General features: G+C 39.1%; 1 protein-coding gene across 15 annotated transcripts in view; it reads left to right on the top strand.

Annotated features, from left to right (window-relative positions):
- Positions 1 to 22384, top strand: part of LPP (LIM domain containing preferred translocation partner in lipoma) — a 637427-nt gene that overhangs the window by 353526 nt on the left and 261517 nt on the right. The window contains exons 1-2 of one of the 15 annotated variants that reach the window (XM_070583418.1): positions 9321 to 9473; positions 9589 to 9721. The exons of 13 other annotated variants lie outside the window; for them this stretch is intronic. The gene's annotated coding sequence lies outside the window, so the exon portion shown is untranslated. Of the gene's footprint in view, positions 1 to 9320; positions 9474 to 9588; positions 9722 to 22384 lie in introns of those variants that run through there. One more of the 15 variants, XM_070583417.1, reaches the window with a different exon arrangement.

A 22384-nucleotide genomic window follows, 5' to 3' on the forward strand; every position in this document is an offset into this window, starting at 1 on the left:
ATCACCACCACCATCATCACCACCACCAGCACCAGCACCACCATCACCACCAGCACCACCACCACCACCAGCACTACCACCAGCACCACCACTGCTGCTACCAACACCGTGCAGTATGTTGGAGGTATCCTGTTCCTGAACTTTATTGAAATACTTATATGCATGGAGTATGCAAATAAATTCTCTTCACAACAGATTCTAGCAGTGAGAAGTATATAGAGTCAAACCTAAAAGCTTTCCCTCACTGTCCACTCTGTTGATTTCTCCTCTACACCCTCAACTCCACTGTTTTTCAGAAAGTAATTGCCACCATCTGTTTGTTGTGTATTTTTTCAATCTTTTAGCAATACATTCATAGAGATAGGTATTTATTTTAAACTTGAATGGTATGATGATATTATCTGTTATCTTCAATTTGCTCTTTCCTTCTAGATCTTTTCATGTCAGTAAACAGGGATTTGCCATCTTGCTTTTGATACTTGTCCAGTACTCCATGGTATGAGTCAGTGCTCTGTAGTATGAGGGTACCATCATGTAACCTCTTCCACACTGATGGGCATTATCATAAATAACGTTAAGATGTGCTTCCTTGTATGTGTATCTTTGTGTTTGTGTGATCCAGTCTTACATGTCCAGAATTGGAATTGCTTGGTTTTTTAAGGTTTATCAAAAGTCAGTTTCAACTACTATCCCAAATATTAGAATCCCCATATTAGCTCATGTTATCGACTTGAGCTTCCCCGTAGTTGCTTGGGGATGTGTTGTTCAGACCAATGCAGACACTTCTCTAAACAGACCCTGTGGCCAGGAGAGTAAATGTTGGGGAGGTTATTTTCCATGACTCTGTGGTTTGGATAGAGGCACTCACCATGGAAGAAGAGTAGGGTATTCTTGAGACAGTTTTGTTTATTTAAAACAGCCACACTCTTCACTTGGCTAGAATAAGGTACAATGCAATAAAAATATCTACCATAATTAAAAATGCAAATGATGCAGTGCACTAAAAAATACCTTTAGCTTATTCTTTGTTAAGAAACAAGTGTTTTGCATAATCAGCCTTTTAAAAAATATGATTAAACTTTCTGTACTGATTATATAATATGAAGGTCCAAAGAGTCAATTCTACTTCTGAAGCCATCCTGCCTTTTTCCACATTTCCCAGCTGCTTTGTATTTATACGAAGGTAATTAATAGGGGCTAACATCTGAAAATGCGGGTACGGAATAGAACAGAGCTAATCTGAATGGCTTGTATGATATTTCGATTGCAGAAGAGCATTCTCATGGAGATTTCTAAATCATGGATAATGTGTTGCAAATAGAGAGACACAAAATACCCTCTCCCTCCATCCTTCAATTTTTTTCATTATGTTAAAAAAGCTTAATTATTTTTTAAACTGTAATATGTCAGTGTGGGTCAGAATCCTGTTTGTGTAAGTTCTTTTAGGATAAAGAAATTGTTTCTCAGGTCTGTTATACTTAGGTCCTTTCAGGTTGCAGGAAGCCAAGATGTGCTTGACGTTACCTTGGGTGACTTTAGATGGTGAGAATTTATGGTAAGGATACAAAGAGAAGGAAAGAAGTCCAAAAAACCATGTCAGCAGCCAGACAACCCAGCCTCATGGAAACTTGGAAGGTCATTGAGGACACAACAGTAGCTGATTTTGTCATCCCCTCGAAAGTAAACACCCAGTGTTTCCTCATCCAGTGGGTCTCCATTCCTATGACTTCGCTTCTCTCAGTTTTTCTTTCTGTCGCCTATTGCTCCTGCTTTAGGTGATTCTATTTAGTCTTCTTCTGGACACCGTTTTACTATATAATGTCCTCTTCTGCCTCAGTCGTCTTCATACTACTCTGTATATCCCTAACTTTTGTTCCATTCTATTTCTGCTACCAGCTGTTCTTTCTCTGTATGCCTTGCGCTTAAATGCTCGAAGCAATATGATCCGTTATTTTAGCTGGTTCTTCTCCAGTACAAATTGGGAAGGAATTCTTCCTCCAAAACATCTCATGGATCTGGTTTTGGTTCAATCTCTGATCCAATTAGTTGTGGCGAGAATTCAGAATTACCTGTTACAAAGCTGTGGTGATGTATTTATTAAAAACAAACAAACGACTTTTTGAGGCTCTTTCCTTAAACAGAGCTGTGGATGTGGTAGAGACTCAACATTTTATGCACTCCTGTCTCACAGTGAGTTTTTAATTCAGCCAAATGGAAGGTTTTGCGGATGCAGCATTCAAGACCACATGCTCAAGAAATATTCAGAAGACTTCGATTCTGGTTCTGACATTACTCTAACTAGCAGTGGAACTTGCTTTGAGTTTAGTTCTCCTCTCTTAGCTTCAGTTTTTCCATCTTCCCACAAAGTTTGCTGTGAAAAAGGCTAAGGGTAGTTTAAAAGAAGAGGAAGACTGAAGTGTAGTGCCCACTCTCCTCCAAGTGAAAGTGAGACCTGTGTTCAGGTACTGAAGGGAAGGCCCTTGTAGAGTGGGAGCCACAGAAGATACTGAGTGTGGAGAAGGAAGTAAATGAGGGAACAAGTTTCTGAAGGAGGCCGTAGGGACTGGAAGCAAGAACGTGATTGGAAAGATTTGCTTTGCAAGAAGGTTGGGCATCTCTTCCTCTTTTCCTTCAGAGAGAGGAAAGAGAACATCAGTGGAAACAGAGAGAGGTTGATGAGAAGAGAGTAACTAGAGGAGACAATTTACGCTAAATAGCCTTACTCTTCTCAAAAGTAGGAAGGGAAGTTACGTGTGATTCACTTCAGGGGATGCAAGAAATAGTACTCCCTTCTTTACCCATGTCAGAAGCCATTGAGAAATAGAGGAGTCAGAGAGATGGAGACCAAAATGTCAGCTTTGTGACTGAGAAGAGTACCTTGGGTGGTTGGCGTTAGCTTTAGGTCAAGGGAAATTACTGCTGTTTTACCTCTGAATAGACAAATTTGCCCTCTTGATAGGGGTCAGCATGCAGGCTCCTCCTGAGGTGCCCCCTTCCAAACAAATTAGAGTCTGAAAAAGCAGAGAAAAGAAAAGCATGGTCTGGCAGGCAGCAGATTCTGAGTGGAACTCCAAAAGAGGCTGAACCATACGTGCCCTGTTTCTTTCCTCAATGTCACCAATCAGTTAAATCACTGTTCCTCCTCAGGAGAACAGTGAGGCACGGACAGATGTTGTGAATGTTTCTCCACAGAAGGTCCCTCCAAATGGAAAACTCAAGGAGTAGGGAATGAACTTTCCCCTTCATTTAATGCCAACAGTATTCAAAGTGTTGCTAATGGGATCTAGCCTCCAGCCTGGTGTTACCAAGTAGGGTTTCAGGGACTAGATAAAAGTAGAGTGATTTGATGTCTTATGAAGGCAAAGAGACTCCAGATGGCTAAGGCGAGTGTGATTAAAAAGGGAACATATTCCGGATGTAGTGTGGTGATATGTGGAGGTGAGGTCTGGAATGTAGCTAGATGGCAGGTATTGCTGAGTGGACATGAATGGTCAGTGGGGTAGGAAAGAGGGAGGAATTATGAAGTGAGGGTGAACTGTATATCTGAGGTGGGATTTCTCTCCCAATGCTTGCAGGTTAACAAATGCTATAACTTAGAGATCTGCTCCTCTCATTTTTCACCTGCCTCTGCCTTGGATTCTAGATCCATGTTCCACTAGTACTTAGTTTTTACTATGGTTTCAAAAGCTGTTTATCTGTAACACTGTTGGTTAGCACTCTCGCCAGTTTTATGTTAGCTGAAAGGCAGTGTAGACCATACGATTATTCCTAATGTTCAAGTTTATACAAAAGCTCATGTGGGCTTTCCTCCAGTGGAAGTATCACAGCACAGCCTTGTTCCTTTATCTACAACAAGATATGCCTACTTTGATAGATTTTACAGTGAGTTTGTAAAATAATCATTTTGGCTGATCCAGACATTAAAAGGAATGCTTCATTTTCTGATGTGTAGTCTTCGTAAAATTTGTTTAGCATCTCAATTGGAAAACTTCTTATAAAAGTGTGGTTAGTACAGAAAATTACTGTCAGTACTAAAAGTTTGTATTTCAAGTAATGTTCACATCTTAATGGCTCTTTAAGGTATACCAAAACAACTTTTTGTATTTGCCTTTTTTTTTTTTCTTGTAAGGATAGTTGACCCTGAGCTAACATCTGTCGCTAGTCTTCCTCATTTTTCTTAAGGGAGATTGTCACTAAACCAACATCTGTGCCAGTCCTCCTCTATTCTGTATGTGGGATGCTGCCACAGCGTGGCTTGACAAGTGGTGTGTAGGTCCACGCCCAGGATTTGAACCTGTGAACCCCAGGCCACCAAAGCAGAGTGTGGGAACCTAACCGCTATACCACCAGGCTGGCCCCCCTGTATTTGCCTTTTTTATAGATGATAAAACTAACAGCCAAAGAGGTTTAGTTGAAGCTTATAGAGTAAAATCCTTGCAGGAGAAACTGACTCCCTTGACACTTCTACATTGCTTATTCCATCAGGTCAAATGCCAAGTTCCCCACAGATAGGGCATGCCCCTTCATATACAAGCACACCTATGAGTATAGGGCAGGTAAGCTCTTGTCCAAGTAAACATTCCTTCAAAGTGCCAATATTCCTCAAAAGGGACAAATTAATAATACACACACATACTTTACAAATTTCTGATAAGCAGAATTAACACATCAATGAGCCCGTTGAAAAACAATTGTGAGATGTTATTTGAGCTTTGATAACTTTTAAAAGGTTTTGTTGTATTTCTCTCCATTCAAAGCTAGTATTTCCAATAGTTTTTTAAAATTCTGAAGGATTTTTATTTGTTCATAAATATGTTAAGTGTATATAGTGTCTTACGGATTGTGGGGAAAGAATTTGAAGAATCAAATAGAATAAAACATATTTGATATTAAAATAATTGAAAGCGTTTAACATTTAATGACTCAGAAGGGACTTTTACTATGCCTCAAGGTTATTTTTATAAGCATGTATGGTTGGAAAATGTATAGAAGTTCCTTTACTCACAAATTTTCAAAGTTTTACAGATATGGACAAAGCCGTTCGCCAGAATTTGCAAGTCATCTCTATCTGCCACTACGAGATGGTGTGGGTGGAGAATTTGGGTACTTTCGCTTGGGGTTTAGAGACAAAGAGATTTGGGAACAGCCTCTAGTTCTTAACCTGTATGTGAGGAAGGAAGCTTTTAGAGTGTAGTTAACAGAAACTTTCATATTATAGAAAAATGGATGAATAAGATTTAACTTTGTATTCTCAGTAGCTTCTCAACTAGTCAAGATCTTTGATGAGGAGCAATTAGAAAAAGTATACAATTGTGTTTCTTTTCAATCTTCTTGTGCATGATTATAAGACATTATAATACAGCTTATCCCTTGATTGCTTTTCTTAATAAGTATGTTAAAATTTCGCAGATCTTGAATGTCACATGTCTTGACTTTACATATGTGGGAGCAGGATTCTGCAAACAACTTTTCTGTGCTTTGATGTATTTTATACATAAAGGAATATTGTTTTGAAAATGAGCATTGATAAGGTCGCTGCTCTTTTTAATCTGTGTCATATTTCATATGTTAGTTTCATTAGCTATTTCTTATAACCTGGCTGAATAACTCAGAAGTTTGTTTTGTTTTATTTTAGTCTCAGCTATGATCAGTCTAAGCACTCTATTCAATGATCAGGTCTTGGCAATATCATAGTCACATCTCTGAATGTGTTGTATGTGTTGCTTTTGACACCCCCCTCTATATCCCCTGCCAGCATACACACCGTACCCCCGGATTTTCTGCTTAGTTCAAAAAGCGATGCCCTCTCTTTATGTAAATTACACTAAGATTGCCACTACTCATATGCCAGAAGCTAACGATAATATATGCTTGAATTATGTTTTTTTTAATATCATACTGTGGGATATGATGCCAAATCAGATCTCTTTTTCTTTTAATTAGTCAGCAACATTTATTTAATGCCTACTAAGCTAAGAGTAAGGAGAGTGGAGAGTGGAGAAGGACAGAAAGTAGATCTAAACACAAATAGACTCTCATCTCTAGAATAACTCCCAGTATCTTTATGAATACAGAAGACAGATAAATGAAAGGATTAAGAAAACTTAAAAGTGAAATCTAAATGAGTGCAAATTGGTCTGGTAAAAAGTGAATTATATAAATGCAAAGAAGATGCAAATTAAGAAAACTTGAAGTTCAGTGTTTAAAACTGCTATCTTTCTACTTTTATTTTTATAATACTTTACCATGAGAATTGTTAGAATTGAGAACACCATATACTTCAGTGAGGAAAATTTCCTGGTTCAACTGTATCATTTAGAGAAGCAAAACTAACTCTTGATATTTTATGGAGAGATGAAGCTATGGAGCTTCATGAGTCCCTGTTAATCTTTTCTCATCATCATTAAAGCTTGTTGTGTAACCTTGAACAAGTTACTTAACCTCTCTGTGCCTCAGTTTCCACAGCTGTAAAATGGGGATGGTAACAGGACCTATATCATAGGAATGTTAGAAGTATTAAATGTATAGTACTACTGTATTTTTTCTATTTTATAAAGCACCTTTTTTTCATGCTTTAATTTCTTTGAGATTGAAATGCATCCTATAATTTATATGATAAGAAATCAACGTGTTACAGATTAACTGGCACCAGTTATTTGTTTCTTGGTCATAAAAATAAATTATACTCTTAGAATCAAAGGCATCATATTGCATGTGTAAAGTGCTTATTAGAACAGAGCCTGGCACGCAATAGATCTGAAAGAGTGATACTGTTATCGTTCTCTGAATACTGTATTTGTGGTGTGTAAGACATTTGCATCTCATCTCATTGACTTCTGCACTATGAGGCAGAAATGCTTAATGATTCCTGATCTTTATTTGAGTAAAAAGAGCCTGGAAGACTTTCCAGAGATCACGCAACTGGTAAATGAAAGACCTAGGCTGTTTTACGTATGCTTCATTCATCACACTTTTATTGAGTCCTACTATATTGTATGAAGTCTGAGTATTAGGGATGAGGGATAACGAAGGCAGATGAGGTTCTTTCTCTGACTGACCTTAAATGCTGAAGAGAGGTTAAGGGAATGCAAAGACATAAACAATAAGCCAGTAAACAAATCCAGATAGTGAAACAGGATAAAAGTTGCAGATGGGGGTACCTGGAATGATGTTTGCTGAGAAGGTCAGGCAGTGCTTCTCTGGGGACTTGACTTGTCAAGTGACACCTCAGTGTCAAGGTGAGAACTTGTACTTGCAGAACAAGGCATGTGCCCCAAGGCAGGAATGAGTTTAGATCTTGTAAGGAAGTGGAATGAGCCAGAGTGGGCCAGGTGAATAGATGCCTACAGTCCTAAGAGAGGGCGGTAGATAGCTGTGATTTTAGGCTTCAGATAGCAGGTGCTGAGTTATATGTCTCAGGAGCAAAAGAGGTGAGTATTCTTGACTACACCTTATAAGCTTATGTTTTTTGGGTGCTTTAGGGAAATTCTTGCCTTCTGCAGACAGATGTGAGCACATGGATTGTTTTATCCTCTTTTCTAGATGAGCATGCTAAAGAACAAAGATATGAGGTGATTTTCCCTAGTTAGTTTTTAATGTCGTATAGTGCTAATTGTATCTAGCTGAGTCACATACTTACTCCTAGATGTCAGTTTTGGAGGGTTTTTCAAAAGCTTAAAATCTCCCAAGCGGAAATTTCCAATACTACAAATCCATAAGTGGTAACTTTTCATAGTCTATGGAATTGTTTTTTTTTTCCCACTGCTGTGGCTCTTTGGTATTCCCTCTCTTGCTATCAGCTGTTTAGAAATATCAATTCTGTCTTAAAATAGCCCATCAAGTAATGACTCATGTCAAACCAAGAGTTTATTTATTCCTCTTTTCATGATTATCAGCACCTGTTTAATCTGATCATATTAAAAAAAAAAAACTGATGATATATTTATTTCCAAATATAGCTTTTAGCACCAGTATTCGATGCTTGCATAGTCCATACTTATAATGCTAAATCTGACTTCAGCAATGACATGAATCTTTCTAAGTCTGATACCACTGATAATATTTATTTGGGAGGAGGCATTCTTCTGGGATCCTATCTGCGTGATCTTGGGTAATTCATTTCTTTTCCTGAGCCTGATTCCTTGTGGATTTTGAAATAAATGAATTTTCTAACTGTATGATTTGTGATCTCATTATCAATTTACCTGCTGAGGAGCATCGCATAAATTGATCATTTGTAGAAAATGGTTCAATGGCTTAGACTCTGTCATAACATTTCGTTTTTATTAAATCACAGCTAATATAATTGAGCATTTATAGGTACGAGGCTCCACAATAGGGATGCAAGCATATAAGACCTCTGTCCAGCAACTGAGGGGTTAAACTACAATGAAAAACATAGATTAGTGACTCAGATTGTTTTTTAAATTTTTTTTCCTTTTTCTTTCTTTTTTTTTCTCTTTTGAGGAAGATTAGCCCTGAGCTAACATCCAGTGCCAATCCTCCTTTTTTGCTGAGGACGACTAGTCCTGAGCTAACATTCGTGCTCATCTTCCTCTACTTTATATGTGGGACACCTGCCACTGCATGGCTTGACAAGTGGTGTGTAGGTCTGCACCCGGGATCTGAACCAGCGAACCCTGGGCCACTGAAGTGGAACTTGTGCACTTAACCACTGCGTCACCAGGCTGGCCCCTCAGATTTTTTTAATAACAGATTTTTTTGAGATGTAATTCGCTTATCATACTATTCACCGACTCATTATTTTCAAAAGAGATGATTAATACATTCACTCAACAAGTATTTTATGAGCATTTGTCATGTGGCAGGGGTTTTCTAGATGCTGGGGTTTCAGAGATTGACAATAGTTCTACAAAACCTAGCCTTTCAAAAAATGTCCATCAACAGACTCTTTTTCCATGTGGTGTTAGAGACCAATATTCAGGGTCAGCAGGGTTACTCTGGGAACACATCAGAGAGACAAGGAAAAACCAGACTTAGGAGTCCTGGGGAGGATTCTGAGAGGTGGTCATCTCTAAACAGAGGTGTGAGAAACCTGTGGGAGTGTGCTAGGTTGATGGCATGGAGAAAACAGAGAGCGGAGAGTTTTTCAGGAAGAAGAAAGAAAATGTGCCAAGGCACTGAGGTGAGACGTAAGTAAACCACAGTAGCTCGGTAAGGTTAGAGCATGGGGGACAGTGTGGGAAGGCCAGTTTCTACTGAGTCTGAAGGGCAGAGAGTCTGTGAATGTGTGCTTTCATAGAGAATGCATATGTCTTACTGTGAGGTCACAAAGAAGGATGAGGCCAGCTAAAGGATGTGACATTTGAGTTAGGTCACAAAGGCTGTCTAGGAGATTTTTGAAGCAGACTACAGTTAGTCCAGGCAGAAGGACTGCAACTGCAGAAAAAAAATGTGCATAAAAGAATAATGTTTGCAGCTGGGTAAGGAATTTGAAGTATTTGGAGGATGAGGTAAGTGAAACAGAAAAAGAATATAGCCAAAATAATACATTGGTGAGAGTTGGAAGAACAGCTTATCATTCTGTGCAATGCAATGAATTTCTACATTGTGCTCTTCATCCTGTAGGCAGCTGGGGGTGTAAAGGCACAGTTTGGGACAAGATTGAAGCATTGAAGGTTTGAGAGAAGAAATCAGAAGTGTGCTTTAGAAAGATAACTCTGGATATACTTGAAGGAGCCCTGGATTGTGGGTGAAATGAGTATGTCTTCTATATTGTTTAGGATAGTGCTTATAGAGCCAACATTTATATAAAATTCTACCTGTTCATTACTCTTCGCAGCAATGGTTAATTGTTTCCAATATTAGGAAATTATAATTAAATAAAAGATATGGAATGAGAACCAACATTCATTGAGAACTTACTATCTAAGTCATTTCCATGCATTAATTCACTTGATCCTCACAGCCAGCCAAAGAGTTAGTCTGTCATTTCTCCCATTTTACAGATAAGGAGATTGTGGCCCAGGGCAAGGTGACTTGGAGCTAGTGAGTGGCAGAGCTGGCATTGAAGCCAAGACAGTCTAGCGCCTAAGCCTAAACATGTGAACTGATGACTGAATGCACAATAAAAAATACTAACGGTAATTGTGTTGATGAAGAGGGATGTTGGGGAAACAGGTTTTTGTTTTGTTTTTTACAACTCAATAATTCAGTGATTTTGCAACCTTTACCCCAATCTAATTTTAGAACGTTTCTTCCACTCCTAAAAGAAACCTCATCGTATCTGTTAGTAGTCACTCGCTATTCTCTTCTCCAACCCTAGGTAACCTCGAATCTACTTTAGTGCTCATCAGTCTTTAAATGAATGTGACTTCAGTTTAGTGATAGTTTGTTTTGAATAGTAGAAATCTGATAGCCTTACTCAGTAATTCAGGAGTATAACATCATTTGAACTTCTAATTTCTAACATCTGCACACAATTAATGTCCTCTATTCATAATGTGAGGCAGAGAAGGGTAGAAGTGCCAGGCCCTGTGTCAGTCACTGGTCATATGCACATGAGTAAGCCTGCCCCAGGCCCCTCCCTTGAGTTCTCTGTCTTTCAAAGAGGCAGAAATGTAAATAGACACATTGAACCACATTGAAGAATGAAATTCTTCTAGAAATCTTGATGTATTTGTTGAAGGACTTGTGTTAAACTTCTTTCTGCTAGAAGCCATTGCATTGTTTTTAAAAATCTAGTATGTATGAGGCATTTGGAATGCTCGGCATTTTCAGAATAAAATCCACATCAATTTTAAATAAAATAAAACTCTCCATCCAGAATAGAGTAGTAATTGCCAGGCGTAAAACAGCCCAGCTGTGGAGTGGCTTAAAGGACAATTGGTCTCAGGCAGAGAGTACCAAATACGACACCACTACACAAGTAGCTGTAATGCCTGAATTACTCTACCTATTTGGTAGCGCATATATCCAAAATGGCTTAAAATAAAAATTGCAAATGCACCAGATTTGATCAATCTTAGTATTTCTTTCTCTTGTTCTCTCAGTCCCAAGTTAAAAATAAAATCCGCCTGCCTCATTTTCCTGTGTGCTAGTTAGTAGGATTAACTGGAGTTCTCAACAGGAAAGCAATAGATAGAGTAGACGACATTGTATAGTGGGTGAGAGCCCGGGAGATAATTATACAGTCACTCCCACTGTATTACCCTTCAAAGAAACTGAGCCTAATGTTCTCCTCCTAAGCAATTTAACCAACTTCTAAAAAAAAAAAGTATGAGATATTATTTAGAAAATGAAATAGCTACTATATATAATCAGGAGGGAGAATTATAGCAAATTATGATACTCACTTGATAAGTGTATAAAGAGCTACGCTCAAAGCTTTGTAGTGTACCTCCTAAGTAATTGTTCAGTTGTGCTAACTGTCCTTAAAAAAGGAGAAGAGATAAAGAACTGCTGGGAAAAAAACACAAAACAATTGTTATACTTGTTTAGTAAGGTTTTCCCTTCTGGGCATAGATTAACTCTAATTTCACGCTCCATGAGGATCAAGCACACATTTGGTCTTCAAATATTTAACAGCAGTGATTTCTTTGCTTTTCCAAAGATAAAGTCCATGTAGAAACATAGACACCAATGAAACTAAATGTGATAAAAAAAGTGTTTAAAGATCTACCACATGTGTGTACGTGTAGGTATAGAAGTTACGTCTATATATGTGTTCACTGCATGTACATCCCACTATTTTCAAAAGAGAGGCCTGTGCAGATCTTCCAACAATTCTTTCAAGATAACCAAACAGAAGCCCCAGATGTCTACTGAATTGTCCATTTATATCAAAAAGGAGTTGGCAGTAATACAAGGGTCAATTTCCCTTTGGTTTGCTTTGAACAAAATAAAATAAACAGCCCAATGAGTAAACTTTAAGGGACTAAGTTTTTGAGCACTTTTCTTGGAGTTTGTAATTCTTGTGTCCCCACTGTCCAAAAGACAAAAGAACAAAAAAGCGCTGATCTAATTGCTATTATGAATATTCATACTGCAGAGTCACTAAGAGAGTACTCTAACGATGTCAGCTACCTTAGAGAGAAATCTCTGCATCTTCCGCTCACTAGCTGTGTGACCTTCAGCAGGCAACGTAATCTCTCCATGCCTCAGTTTCTGTTTTCAAAATGGCTATAATAATACAATGGCTACCTCATGTACTTATTACGAGGAATAAATCGTACTATCCATACAGCAGTAAGGCCACTGTGTCTCTCACAGACTTACATTTTGTCAGTCTAAGACCCCTATTTATTCACATCCTGACTATTTCTGACTAATTACTGTTAGTGAGGTGGCACTCATGAGATAGTTGTCATTGTTGCAAATGCTCATCAAAACTTGCTTGGAAGAAAATCCTAGAGATCATGATGGACCCCTCTTTTATCATTGCTCTTAATGGCCCAGAGGTAAGGATTATGGGAAAAAACATAGAATTCCCATGATTTTCAGTTGAAAAGTGGTTCAACGGGTTGAACTCTAAATATGAAGAAGCTTCAGGAATGCTTCAATTTGTTTCATTTATATATTTTTTTTGTATGTATGTAGTGGAGTGACCTGATTAAAAAAACTGTCTAAATAATTTTTTTTTTTTTTTTTAAAGATTTTATTTTTTCCTTTTTCTCCCCAAAGCCCCCCGGTACATAGTTGTGTATTCTTCATTGTGGGTTCCTCTAGTTGTGGCATGTGGGACGCTGCCTCAGCGTGGTCCGACGAGCAGTGCCATGTCCGCGCCCAGGATTCGAACCGACGAAACACTGGGCCGCCTGCAGCGGAGCGTGCGAACTTAACCACTCGGCCACGGGGCCAGCCCGAAATAAATAATTTTGACATTTCTTTCAATAAGCATATAATAAAAATTCTGCATAATAACAAAATACTATGTCATAATTTAAATGGCAGTGTTTTTTGTTTCTAATAGTGCAATATCTGATGGTGTATTTTATAATTTGGCATCTTATTTTGATGAAGATTCTCTCTGAGCTAACATCCATTGCCAGTCTTCCTCTTTTTGCTTGAGGAAGATTAGCCCTGAGTTAACATCTATGCCAGTCTTCTTCTATTTTGTATGTAGGTTGCTGCCACAGCATGGCTGGTGAGTAGAGTAGGTCCACACCTGGAATCCGAACCTACGAACCTGGGCCACTGAAGTGGAGCACACAGAACCTTAATCACTTGGCCACAGGGCCGGCCCCCAGATTTGACATCTTTTGAAATGGGATATTGTAGTAAGCACTCGGTAAATATGAGCAGTTCTAATTAGTGTTTGGGTTGGGGTTAATGTGGGTAGGTGCATAGTCATAGTTAAGGGTTCTAAGGACTTTGAATCTGAGAGCGTTAAAAGAATACCTTGGATTTACCAAAAGTCTAGAGAACTTGATTTGCAGCTAAATCAGCATGACTTGCCTAAGTTTATTCAGTGGATATGGCACTAACTTGGGCTGGAATCCCCGTCTGCTAAATACATATACACTGCCCTTTTCTCTTGATTAGAGAGTTAAATTGAATAATAGACGTGAAGGCACTTTGTAAACCACAGTAAGAAGTATCAGTCAGGATAATCCAGGCAATGCTGTGGTAACAAATATTCTCCAAATCTCAGTGCTTAAAAGAAGGATTTATTTTTTTGCTTATGCTACTTGTTCATTGTGTGTCAAAAGGGTTTGTTTGCAGGCTGATGGAATAACCACCATCTCAAACCTTGCTGGCCCCCTTTCCAGAGTGAAAGAGCTTTGAGGGTCTTGGCCTGGCACTTGTATGCTTTGGTCTGTACGTAACACATGTGGACTTCTGCTCACAACTCATTAGTCAAAACTATTCATATGTCTCCACCTAACCCTAAGGGTGCCAGAAAGCAGAGAGCTGGAAATATTTGGAGAGCAGTATTGATGACTACCACCAAGTTTGTAATAATAATGATGGTGAGCAATCAATGAGTGCTTCCTGTATACCAGGCACTGTTATAAATGCTTTACATGTGTGGAATCCTTTAGCCCTCTTGAAGTAGGTGCACTCATCATGTCCATCGTACAGCAGGGAAACCATGGCACAAATAGGAGAGGCGATTTTGCATCGATTGCATTGATATGTGTATCAAACTATAATGGATTTGAATGCATTTTTTTAATCTGTAAAAGGAAGATAGAAATATAGTTGAGAATTCTTCTGAAAAACAAGAGAGTGGACTAAAGTGATCCCTAAGGCTCCCTAAAATTTCACCTGGGTCAGCCTAAAATGACCTGCCGAAAAGATGACTCCTGTGTTTCTTTTGCAGCTTGAGTTCCTCAAGTCTGTGGGACTGAGAGAACAGGACTCAAAAAACAGAGCTAGTGACCAGCTATGAGTGTTGGGCTGAAGAGGGTTTGAGGAGACATGTGGAGGAAAGGACTGAAAAATTTGAGCTTGAAGAGAGAGCATCATTAATCAACACTTTAGGCAAGTTTTCAGGCTGAGGTTAAATGATATGACAGTGTTTAATTATTCATGGCATGCTCTTTCAAGGTAAAAGGTGAAAGGAGAGATTTGTTGTCAATGTGTATCAAAATCATTGCCTTTCTCCCTAGCTAAGACTGTAATCTTGCCCGCCACTGAGGTAGTTCATAAACAGAGAGAGCTTGACATCTGAGGTTTGTTATCCAACTGTGGCGGGAGAGCTCTGTGTTCCAGGCCCTACCACCACGCAGAGAAGGGGCTGAACTGGAAACCACACTGCCTTCAGCACCTGGGGCTTCCAAGTCAGTAACATCCAGAGGGCCCTGGGTCAATGAACCTTCCTGCCTCCTTTTGAAAGACGTGTATCCTAACCGTCTGGGTGCCTCGCAAACCTATTATAGCATTTAATTAACAAATGTTCCTCAAATGCTCTGAGCTCCCCGTTCAGATGGATGTGACTGAAATGTAAAGTACCTTTCACTGCCTTATTTATTGCTCCAGCAAACACGCTATATGTTGGCACCGTTTATCTTCATTTTAATTTTATCTCCAACAAATATAGGCATTAATTTAAATCACATACAGAACATAACAGTTTTTATAGAGGCAAACTTATTCCAGTGTGCTGCATTTTAATATCGCACTTTACCATCTTTTCTCACTTGATTCAAGAATAGTATCTCTTCCTGCCTCAGCATTTAATCTTAGGACAACAGAAACTTTTTTTGTGTGTGCATGTTCTTGCTCTCAAACTTTATTTCTCTCACTGCCTTGCTGTTGGTTGCCTGGACGTAGTTTTGCGAGTGTGAGCACGGGCATATATTAGTAGCTCTCTCTCTCTTTTGCCAGCGTAATTTCCTGTGGGGAGGACCCGGCATGATGGGTTTTATATGTGAAGGTATTTATAGATGAAAGTGTTGGTATCCATCTTCACATACCTGTTCTAATAGTAATAGACAGAAAGAAAGTTCTTCCCCGCCTCCTGGAATTCATACATTGTAGAATCTTTGAAAGTGCTCATTTTTTCTGGTCTTTTTTTCATTCAAAAGGAAAATTCCCCTTTTTCTTCATAACTGCTACTTTTGCAGCAGCTGAGTCTTTCTCTTGAGGGGAAGCATGTTAAATGGGCCTGCTGTATTTATGGCTATGAAACATTCCAGTTAACTGTTACACCCTAAGCAAGGAGGATTTCCCAATCCTTAATTTGTGGCCTGAAAAGCTGTGTCCCTCCTCAATTAAGACTTGCCGAATTGCCTCTGACATGGCAATGTGTTCCCAGAAGTCAGGACCGTGGGGGCAGTAATAACATGAGCACGACCGTAAGACAACGTGGTTGTGTAAGCCATTCCAGGCCCCTTTCAGAATCTCTCAGGGTGCTTTCCCTCCAAAGTGGTAAGTTAAAAAGGAAACAAAACTTATTTTCTAGTTTTCCAGACCTCTGAGTCTCTAGATTTAAGGCCATCTATCATAGCCTTTTAAAAAAAAAACACATTTTGTCAGGGTTTAAAATGTACCAATTACGATATCAGTTCTCAAGTTCCCTGTTTTATCCTTGTGACAACCCTATGAGACACAGACCACGGTTATGCTCATTTTACAGATGAGGAAACAAGGCCTAGTCCAGTTAAATGTTTTTTTCTGAAATCATACAGCTAGTACGTGGCAGGGCTGGGATTTTGAATCCAGTCCACTGTAAGTATTTTGCTTTTGGTGTAGCTCTCTTCAGCCTGAATTCTTGACCTCTTGTTTGATGCCAAACTTCCCAAACTCTTAATCTTTGTGCTACTAGGTGAATTTTGTCTGTGGCAGAACACGGTTACCCTGGAAACCCACTAGCTAGAATGGCAATCCAATTATAGCACCACCACTCTGCTTTTATTAAATTAGCGTTGCTGATGACGTGGACGTCTCGATTGAAGGATGCCCAGAAATGGGTTCTCACCAGTTGTCTTGCCTCTCAGGACCACTTGGTTTATTCTCTCCTTCTCCACCAAACAAAACGAAAAGGTGCATCTTTGAGTGACTGATTGGATTTGGGGGATAAGCTGGGATTGTCTTTTTGGATTATGGGCTTTCAGCAGTGGTTGGAGATGCGTGCAAAGAAGCCTGACTGCATCCTGCCTGCCCTTAGAGTAGCCACCCCTACCCCCAATGGTCTGTTGATTTAGGGCCCTGATCTGAATGGCTGAGGCCATGATGGTCTGTTTGAGTGGTTCTTCCACTTCTGGCCATTGGTTTATATCCAGTTCAGGAAAAGTTGCAGCTCTTTGATATTCTTTGGCCCTTTACAGACTTCTGGTAAACCAAGAATTTGATTTGGTCAAGCTGATTGGTGAGTTTCCTTTAAATAGAATTGGATGAGTGTAATCAGTGCTTAGTCTAGTGGAGGAAATGGCATTCTTCATGCTAGTTAGTTTTCAGCTTGCTCCTTGAGATGGTGACTGGTAGGCTGGTAGAAGGTTGCATTAGTTCCTTCTACATATTATGCTCTGTACCAGGCACGTTGCCTATTACCTAGTTACTTTCATCGGCTCTATTATTAGTTCCATTTTGTAGAGGAGGTAAAGGTAAAGCTGGAAGAGATGGCTTGCTCCTTTACAGGGCTTTTCAGTGAGGATGAGTTTTGAGTATGGCTTCCTAACTTGCAGTCCAGTGTTCGTTACTCATTACTGTAATGTCTCAAGTCTTCTGTATCTCAGAAAACAAAACAAGTATTAAAAACACTGAATCTGGGGGCTGGCCTGGTGGCACAGCAGTTAAGTGCGCACATTCCGCTTTGACAGTCCGGGGTTCGCTGCTTCAGATCCCAGGTGTGGACATGGCACCGCTTGGAAAGCCATGCTGTGGTAGGCATCCCACATATAAAGTAGAGGAAGATGGGCACAGATGTTAGCTCAGGGCCAGTCTTCCTCAGCAAAAAGAGGAGGATTGGCAGCAGATGTTAGCTCAGGGCTAATCTTCCTCAAAAAAAAAAAAAAAAACCCAAACACTGAATCTGAATTATTGAAGTTCTAGCATCAGAACTATTTTGTCTTAAAAAAATTATTGTAGGCCTGATCTATCTAGAATGATAATAAGCAGGAGGAGAAGGGACTGCATCTTACTCTGTACCCCTGGAGAGGTGATATTTCCATGACAATCTGTCACCAGGGAGCAGATTTCTGGAAGCAGAAATTCGAAATGGCAAAGAGACTTCTACATCTTCGTGAAACATAAGACATTCTGTGTTAGCTTTTCTACTTGTAAATAATTTAAGGCATTCATTGAAGTCCTGGCTCCACCATTTACTCTTGGTAACCTTAACCAGTGTAGTCGACATCTTTAAGTGTCATGTCCTCATGAGAAACATGGAACAACAATAATATCGGATAAAAATGTTGTGAAGAAATGAGTGAGAAACATTTTATCAGCTGCAAAACGGTGATCTCACGTGAGTTAGTAGTGTTATTCTTAGGATCACCCAGCTCTCTCTCTCACATTCTCCTCTCTCTCTACCCCAAGAATTTCTGGTTGTACAAAACTTAATCTGGGAATATCTTTGATATTCCTCATGTATAATTGTAGAGTCCTAGATTTAAAAATCCTAATTTTGTTTTTAATTCCCTGATAGTAGCAAATTCTTCTTATCTAATTTTCTCTATTTGAAATGGGAAATAACACCCTGGTTACTTCCACATCTACTAAATTTTTCTCTTACTTAGATATAAATCTATATATTACATGAATTGTGACATATATTTGCAGTACACATAAGTGCATATGAATATTTTAAAACATTTAAAAGAATATATACACTAACAGTTATTTCTAGGGTTAGAAGAGGTAAGACTTCTTTCTTAGACTTTTCTACATATTTTTGAAGTTTTTATAATGAGCCTGCGTTGCTTTTATTTTACATGTATATTTTAATTTATGTATTTTTATAAATGTATATATAATATAATGTGTATATTTTTTTATTAAGGTTATGAAAGTTAACATCCTTGTGAAATTACAGTTGTACATCATTATTAGTCATGTTGTAGGTACACCACTTCACCCCTAATGCCCTTCCCCCACCCCCCTTTCCCCTGGCAACCACTGATCAGTTCTCTTTGTCCGTATGTTAACTACCACCTATGAGTGGAGTCATACAGAGTTCGTCTTTCTCTGTCTGGCTTATTTCACTCAACATAGTACCCTCAAGGTCTATCCATGTTGTTGTGAATGGGGCAACTTTGTCCTTTTTTATGGCTGAGTAGTATTCCATTGTATATATATACACACCACATCTTCTTTATCCAATCATCGTTGCTGGGCACTTAGGTTGGTTCCATGACTTGGCTATTGTGAGTAATGCTGCGATGAACATAGGGGTGCATGGAACTTTTGGAATTGCTGATTTCAGGTTCTTAGGATAGATACCCAGTAGTGGGATGGCTGGGTCATAAGGTATTTCGATTCTTAACTTTTTGAGGAATCTCCATACTGTTTTCCATAGTGGCTGCACCAGTTTGCATTCCTACCAACAGTGTATGAGGGTTCCCTTTTCTCCACAGCCTCTCCAACATTTGTCACTCTTGGTTTTGGATATTTTTGACATTCTAACAGGTGTAATGTGTATATTTTTATAAATTTGTATAAACATCTGTATGTATGTGTGTTTGTATATTTGCATGCTACAGTATTTTGGCAAAGTAAAACCCCTTTAGCCATAAACATCTACAAGAGCAAATTTTAAAACTATTAAATGTTTTCCTCCCTCCTTTCCTCTTCTTTCCCCTCTCTCTCTCTTCTTTCTCTCTTTCATCTCTCTCTCTCTATCTAACCTCTCTTTCTCTCTCTTTCTTTTGTCACTGCCCATCATCTTTCAGAATAGAAACTGAGACAATCTTGACCTTAAATATAGTGTGTTAGAAAAATAGAATGAGTTTTTAAGAGGAGATGGCTTGTCCTTGTATCATTGTGATACTTGAACCTATCTCAAAACAAAAGTATAACTATGATTTTTAACACTAGTTTCAATATTTAATGAGTAGAGTGATCCTCCTTCCCAGCCACCTTGATGAGAGAGAGAACAGAGCACCAAAATATGTCTGCTGGTTACAGTAACCCACTTCGAAGTTGAGTGACCTTCATGGTTCCCAGCAACCGTTGTGATTTCTTTTCTTTTCTTTTCAAGTTGTGTGTAAGATCTTCATTGATTAGCTTTGTAGCAGCCAGGAGTTTGGGTCTTAGTAACTAAACCTTACGTACTTTATTTTCTCTCTCCACATGTCTGCTCTGGGTATGTATTTGAGTCCCTCTTCATGGGACCACTTCTGCTCTACTTAGACCTTTTTCTTTGTATGATATTTTCCTCATCAGTCCATGTCATGCCATTAATTTTACCTATTATGATCCTAATTTAATCCAGAGTGATGGGAGCAAGTGTTTGTGTGTCTCTCTGAACTTTTTAAGGGGAAATATTATTTTTCACTTGAAGGAGACTGACTTTAGCAGTCCATCCTCTCACTTTTTTCTTTTTTCAATTTGATCTGTCCAGCTAAGGAGATCACATTTAGTACTTGCTAGTTGAGACTTACGTTCTCCAATTCTGAGTTGGTTCCTCATCTGGCCCTCTCTCCCCATGGTGCCCTGAGTCACAATGCGACCACCAGCTGCTTGTGCTGCTCTGCACACAGCAAGTTAGATAGTGGAGTAGCCAAGATTGAGCTTGGGAAGTATTTTCAGGAAAAGGTGGAGACCCTTTCTCCATGCCAATCATCTTTGAATGGCTTAGTATAGCTGGTATTGATGTTATAAATGATCATCCCTAAGTCTGTCTCCGTTCCAGCCCAGATGGAGTTTTGATTTTAGAAAATCATTCAGTGAAATGTATTTCCTGTGCCTGGTAGTCAATGATCACTTACCAAAAAAAGGGGGTGGTGGGAGAATAAAAATAAACTTATGATAACTCATATACACTTAACCTTTACGGAGTGAGTAATACCAAAAAGGGAGTGAAGCAGGCTCTGCTGACCAGCATTTGCAAATGGATTCCAGGAATGTGGTTAGAGTTGCCAAAGCAATCTCTGAATCCTGCCAAAAGCATCCTGTGGGATTTTGCTAAGGGTAGGGAAAGCAGGGGATGTGGAGGTGTGTATGCAGAATATGTTTTTAAGTTTTCTTACCCAGCATCGTGTAGTGGAAAGAACACAGGCAAAAAGCTGGGAAACCTACATTCTAGACTTGGTTGCCCCTAATCTCTGTGACACTGGAAAAGTTGCCTACCTTCCCTGGAACTTCAATTATCATGTGTAAAATAAAGAGTTCAGACTGAGATCTTTCGTCATTGGTATTCTGTGCTTCAAATTATTCCAACACAGAAGGATCATGCATGTTCATCACATCTCTGTGTTAACAAAATAAAACTAAACCAAACTAAAAAACAACAAAAGCAATCACATTTTAAAAAGTGGAAAAAGAAATATATGGTACTTCCAGTTATTCATGATCTAACTTTATTAATAATTCTGAATCTAACTATACTTTTAAAGACCCTATTGAGTTAAGAGGTCAGGTTTAAACCATGGCTTATGAAAACTATTATACTGTATGCAATACTTATTGACAAGGTACCAAGAGCTGTTTTGACAAAAGGTAAAACCATTTGTCATATTTCCCTTGAGAGTAATACTACTGAAATTAAGTATGTTTCTCCATAGATCACTCCTTTTCCAATTTTTAAAAATATGACCCAAAGCTTTGAATATTAGTTATAATTATAGACAGATATAACCTATAAAGGATTGATGTATCAGTAATGTCTAGGACCTCTGCCTCTTTAATCATTATGTATTTATCCATGGTTATTACTACTTTTGTTCTTCTCTTTCTGATTTTAGCTTTCTGTGTCAGATAATTGCTTCCCCTCTCCTGTGGGACAGCTAAAACTTTCCAGGGGACCCAGGAAGTCCTCATCTTGTTGAAAGGCCTTTGGGGAGATATATTCCTAGTATTTTCAGCTTATAATAGGAAGGCATCTTTCTTCAGAAGCAACCTTACAGTTTTGTTGAGGTTGGAACTCATAATGCAGCAAGAATGGTCTGCCCAGATTCTTGCAGCAACATTGGCAGGCCTTATGAATGGTTTGCTTTCTGCCAAAAGTCAAAGATCAGCTGGTGTGACTGATGATGCTCATAGAAGGTATATTAGTCAATGTTTTACCAGAACCAGTAGAATATAAATATTAAGAAATTTATCACAAAGAATTAGCTTATGTGATTGTGTGGGCTGGCTAGACAATCCAACAACCACAGGGTAGGTCGTTAGGAAGGTCAGGCTGGAGCTTTGCTACAGGAGCGGACACTACTGTCCACAGGCAGAATTTCTTCTATTTTAAAGATTCCCCGGGACCAGCCCCGTGGGCGAGTGGTTAAGTTTGCGCGCTCTGCTTTGGCGGCCCAGGGTTTCACCAGTTCGGATCCTGGGCATGGACATGGCACCACTCATCAGGCCATGCTGAGGTGGCGTCCCACATGCCACAACTAGAAGGACCCACAACTAGAAATATGCAACTATGTACCTGGGGGTTTTGGGGAGAAAAAGGAAAGATAAAATCTTTAAAGATGCCCAACTCTGCTCTCAAAGCCTTTCAACTTTTAGTCAGGCTGACCCTGGTTATCTACAGTAATCTCCCTTAAGGTCAATTGATTATGGCTTTTAATTACATCCACAAAATACCTCGACAGCTGTGCCTAGATTAGTGTTTGACTGAATAACTAGGACTGTAGCCAAGCAAAATTGACACATAAAACTGACCATCACAGAAGGCTAGCCATTTGCTACAAAAGATCAATCTGGTGGAGAAGCCATGGGCACTTGGAGGCAAGAATCAGGAAAAGCAGAAAAGGTGCAGGAGGAACTGTGAGAATGTAGCATCATCATCGGGATTGATGGCTGGAAGTGATGATAGACGTAG

Source organism: Equus przewalskii, chromosome 18, assembly GCF_037783145.1.
Source record: "Equus przewalskii isolate Varuska chromosome 18, EquPr2, whole genome shotgun sequence".
NCBI classification, from domain to species: domain Eukaryota; kingdom Metazoa; phylum Chordata; class Mammalia; order Perissodactyla; family Equidae; genus Equus; species Equus przewalskii.